Source organism: Populus trichocarpa, chromosome 14 (genome assembly GCF_000002775.5).
Source record: "Populus trichocarpa isolate Nisqually-1 chromosome 14, P.trichocarpa_v4.1, whole genome shotgun sequence".
Lineage (NCBI taxonomy): Eukaryota > Viridiplantae > Streptophyta > Magnoliopsida > Malpighiales > Salicaceae > Populus > Populus trichocarpa.
Window position 1 is genome coordinate 774,162 of NC_037298.2, and position 6,000 is coordinate 780,161.

A 6,000-nucleotide genomic window follows, 5' to 3' on the forward strand; every position below is an offset into this window, starting at 1 on the left:
TTGAAAAACTATTTCAAAATACTAGATAGATCGAGCACGTAGTCTTCTTTTTGCTACCAAAATCGATAATCCTCGAGAGCCTCTCAAAGGAAAAAGCAATTAATAGCCTTTTGCCATTTTGTTTCGTCTTCTTTATTGTTTGATTACCACATCTTCAACTCGTCCAAGTCTTCACGGAATATCTTAAATAGGAAAAAAAGTTGCCGGTATCCATAGGAAAACAATAGGAAATGAGTCACATGACATGACAGATCCTACACTAGTTCTGATCCCTCGAGCCCCCTCTCCCCCTTCCTTCTCTTTTCTCCTTTCGGGCAGTCCATTCCTGACTATATGCCATGCTTCTCGTCAAAAGGAATTTCAGCAAGCTCTGTAGCCCTTTTAAATCAGTGATCGATGAAGTTCAACAAGCTTGTTAAGAAAAGAAGAAGATGCTTTGTAGCCCTTTAAATTAGAAATTCAACGATGATCACTAAGCACCCCTCCCCTCTCTTTGCAGCTCGAGGAACCTTGCAAGAGAAGAAAGAGGCAGGAGGGAGACAAGATATCGGTGACAAGTCTTTGTTTTTTTTTTTTTTTGCTTTGAACTCGAGTGACCAATCGCAAGTAAATAGGAATCAACCATGGGACGACACGTATGCCAAATATTGATCTCATGATTGGCCAGGCTAAGAAAAACGTAGCCTTCATCTTTTTTCAGTTTTTCTATGAGCAGTTGGGAGTACTTGATATGTATAATCAAATTTGCTTTTTCAATGTCTTTTTTATCCATAATGACACTTGCTTTGATGATTTCATGGGGACTACAAATCTTATGATCCGAGCCCCTTCCCTGCACCTAGAGCACGAAGGGCCCCTTTTTGTTAGACACTTTTTGACGGCATGCATGTATTTATTGCAGATGCATTAATAAAGTTCTTAATAGCACAATATGATGCATTGACTCAGTTTGCAGGAAGCATGGATTTTTTATCCATTGTTTTTTGAGGAATGAATCATTTCAAATCAGGAAACAGCTTAATTGGCAGGCAAAGATCCATCTTACAATCAAAAGCGGGGTACGAGAAGATCCATATTATTATTAAAAACGATAAGTTAGGTTGTATTTGGTTAGTGTAGTCACATAATAAAAATAATATATAAAAGAAACATAAATATGTTTAATATATATAAGGGATAGAAATTGAATAAATCTATTTATATGTTTTTATTATATATAGTTTTAGAAAAAATTATTATTTTATAATAGAAAGAACAAAGAAACGTGTCCCTCTATTTTTCATTGTCTTTCTCGATGTTTTTATTTCCACAAAAATTGGAAATTAAATCACTCCCTCTGATTTATATGCGCGCGCGCTTGTTCGTGCAAATGTTTAACTATATATACTGGTAAAAGTCTGACAATATTCTGATAATTGAGTCGATTAAAATTCCAAGTTCAGAAATTTAATATATTCCCTTGATTACTAACAAAATCATGCTAATATTCCCCTTCTTTATTTACAGCCCGTCCTGCCCTTTTGAGACTCTCTTGCTATATAATGCTATAGCTCCTTGCAGACATTTATATTTCTGCCACTGATTAAGCAAGGTTATAGGCTTTTCATGGTGATGATTTCTAGCTAGCTTGGAAAATCTCACACGTAGAATGTTTTATTATATGAAGGGGATGATGCAGGCCAAAATTAAGGAAGGTTAAAGGCTATTCATGGTGATGATTTTTAGCTTGGAAAATCTCCATTGAAGAATGGTTAATTTAGTATATAAAGGGGATGTTGCAGGAGTCATTATTAATTACATGATTAATAGATTATATGTTTCATATAAATTTTAATTATAAGTTGATTTAAGTTTTTTTTTTAACTCAAAAAAAAGTTTCAAGTATATTTAATTAGAAATAACTTTTGACTCAATTAATCAAGAGTTTGCTATATACTTCAGTCGAATTTTTTATTTAAACAAAACTTAAAAATTTTAATTTATGAATTATAACCTGCACCCCATTCATATACTTTGAATCATTTTTATATATTAAACTTATCATAATTTATTTATGAAAAAAAAACTTTTAAATTATGGCTGATCAAAATATAAAAAAATATATAATTCAAAAGTTATACGTACCAAACACATTCTTTAATAAAAGCTTAGTCAATATATATGATATGTGCTTTTCATTATTTTTGTAGATAATTAAGTTAGTGGCTTGTGGAGTGTCACTTGTAACGTAATGAATCATTCTCATGAAACGTAGGAATTTGGAATCTAATACTTTTCTTTTTCCAAACACATGCATGGAATTAGAATCATATTGTACCTCTTGCCTTTTAAACGAGCCACACAGCAATTGCTGCGTGCTTTAGCTAGTAGCCTAGCAGCACCCTTCATTTCGACTGCCTAGAGCTATATAAGGTGGATGATTCACCAAATCTTACGTCCTCATGAACAATGTCATTAATTAAAGCGGGCTTGATCCAGGGTGGGTGTAATTAAAATTAATTCAAAATCTAGATTTATATTTTTAAAAATATATTCAAAACCACATCCTTTTTCTATTTTGATAGGGACAAGACCAAGTTAACTCATTTAATTAATAATTTAGATTTAGGGTAAAGTTATTAGCCAAACTGGATTTAAGATAAATGAGACCTCTCGGCATAAAATTATAAATATAATATTTTAAAAACCCCAGGAATAAAACAGCCAGTTAATTGTGTATTTGAAGCTGCAAGGAAAATTAATTTACAATTTTCTTATGAATTCAAGTGATAATAATATTTAGAAAATAAAAAAAGATACTACGAAAAGCAATAAAAGATACCAGTTAAAAAATATGAATAATATTAAATCTTAAGAAACCATGATAAGAAAAAAATAAATCAAATCACAGTTTTAAAACTCATCTTAGAGTTAATCAGAATCATAAATTAAAAGGTTAATCTGGGACAAGACTTGAGTTATGAATTGCTGAGTTTCTTATCGGGTTTTACCCGAGTCGGAATCTATTTTTTTTATTTTTTTTAATATAAACCTGTCCAAACTTAGATCGATCGAGTTCTAAATTAATTTGCCGAGCTAATTCAAGTTTTACAACTAGTATCCAATTAGTTTACATATAGATCATCAGATTAATGCGACGTGTGTTTTTCATAAATTAATCATTTAATTTAAGAAAAATTTATTATTATTTTTTTTATGTATATCTAAGACATTGGATAATCTTTATTTCATACTTAATGTTGTTTGTTAAGTGGGATAGTAGTTATTTTATAGAATATAATTGATAAATATATCTTATTTACTTTTAGAATTAATTGTTAATTAGTTGTGGTCTTTGACCATTAATGTCTAAGCAGTCTTAGTTTAAAGTACTGAATTGATTTTAATAACTTTGATAATGAAAGTAATAAATATTAACAAAGAGAGGGATGAGGGGAGCTAATTAAAGTTACGTTGTGATCATATGATCACTTTATCTTCGCCATTTGTGTTCTAAAGTTTGGTTGATGAAAGGAGAAGACAGCTTTTTCCAAGACCCTCCTGCACGATGAAGTTCCTTTTCATTTTTAGTAGAACACGTTTTCTCGTCAGCTAATTTAACACTAACTTTGTATACTGTAAAGGGTTAATTAAGAACACCTTTTCTTTTACTTTCGAAGCCTATGATATAGTGAAGTCACGATGAATGGTGCCAAATGATCGATCAATTGTGGCGTCTTCCTCGGTTTCTTTTGGTGTAATACTGTAATTAATTAATATCGGTACATTATCCATCAATCAAGTCTTTTTTATTTTTTACTGTATATTAAAGTGTAAGTTTTGGATTTTTTTAATTGAGGAGATGAATTAAGATAATATTTTTTATATTAAATTATTATAATTATTCAAAAACATTTAAAGATATTAATTTAATATATTTTTTCAAGTAAAAAACAAGTTTTAATATACCAACAAACACTAACAAATTAGGTGTGTGTATATATATATATAGGTTGATATTTTTACGAACTAAAAGAATTCAAAAGGGTTAAATTCAAAAAATTAAATTATTATTGGGTAGAATATTAAGAATGTTTTTATACTAGCTTCGAAAAACTATTTAGACTTGTGATTTGTTCAAATTCATTATTACATTATGCTGAAATACATGATTTATTTAATTAAAAAAATAGAAACAATAAAATTTAAACTTGATTAAAACTCTCTAATATTTTTTAAAAAATTACCATAATTCATCTTCCCATTCGACCAAAAGGCAAATCCTCACACAGTTACACACAATCATTGAAATATATGTCGTTTATTGTTTCCTCGTGTGGATTGGAAACCCTTCAAAGATACAAAAACATCAATATGTTTTTTCTATAAGCTTCCATCCAATTTTGCTATAGAAATTCACTTGCAACTAACTTATCCATTTAATCAATAGTAAAAACCCTGTAGGGATTGATCAAATAACCCTATTTTGCCAATTTTCATAATTTTCTCTCTCTTTCCTTCTCTTTCTTACCCTCCATATTTCATTTCTTTATTTCCTTCTCCAATGAAAGCACCCCCAAGTCATATATGATCTCATCTTCTCATCCAATCCTTGAAAGAACATAAAAAAACCTATATTTTTTTGTCCCCTTTTATCCAAACTCTTATAATAAGACGGTGATTGAATGGCAATTTTAACTCATTATTTATTTTTTGTTTAAATTGAATGAAAATTGATTCAGTTAATTTGATTGATTCTGGTGAGTTAATCTTGATCTGGTTATTCTTTTAAAATTCAGTTTGACTTAAAAAACAATTCTAAAATATTATTATTTTAACTTTTTTTAAAAAAATTATCTTAAAACAGTATTTTTTTTATTAACCCATGCATGCAAAACCGAGTTTAATAACTTCTGATTAATAGTCTCGCATCTGGAGGTCAATTATACGTGGAATAACAGTAGGAAATCGCAATGAAAATGTTATGCAAAAATTAATATATTAGCACTGCGCGCTGTCACTTCAATGAAAATGTTGATTTGCATTGGAGGTCCAAACAAAGTTAGCATCCCACTGATCATGCACGTAATTCTCCATTTGTTTTTCTCTTTGGCAAAAGCTAATGGAAATATATTTATCAAACTTTTTTCGCTGTTGGATTAGGTTTAGAAAAGGAATTATTTTGTAAGGTAATTATACATTAAAGATTTCAGATAACATCGCAATCCATATGACTAGTTTCCAAAAAACATCTATTTACACAAGTCATGCCCTAGATGAATATGATAGCAATGCTACCAATTCATGAAGCTGCAGTACAGTCTACTGCACCTAACATCACTAGCCAAACACATAGCTAAAAAAGCTTAAAGAACAGGGGGGGGGGGGGACGAAAAGAAAAAGGCTATCCTGCTAAAAAGGAAGTCCTGGACAAGACCAAAAGGCAGGCCTCATGATCTTCACATGGTACAACAACGTGGGCTTTGTCTCCAACAAAATCTCAAGAACAGCCACATTAAGCTAGTTAACACCCACCTGCACTTGGAGAGGGAGGGACGAGGGACGAGGGATCAGGGCTCTAATATTTTCATGAGTTTATTAGAGCTTTATTTGGCCTAATTATCTTGGTTAAAGTTTAAGCTTTAATAAGGACCAGATTATTGTGCTTGTTGCATGGCGTTCATTGCAGCTAAAACGAGGCGTAAATCCGAAAGTCTGGCCTTGAGAGCCACAGATTCAGACATTAAGCGGCCATTCTCTCTCCATAATACGTGAGACTGGTTTATAATTGAACCTAACCGGTTCTGGAGCTCCCGGTTCTGGATTTTCAACCGGTTTAACTGTTGTGTGAGGTCCTCTAAATGCTTCTTCTTTCTCAAACGGGACCTTCTGGCTGACTCTCGGTTCGATACCATGCGCCTGCGCTTCCTCTCATCGATTGAGTAAACCGCCTGGTTCGATCCCCTTGAACCGGAGATTTCGGTAGGAGAGGGGGGTTGGAGGAGAGATAAGAGTTCTTGA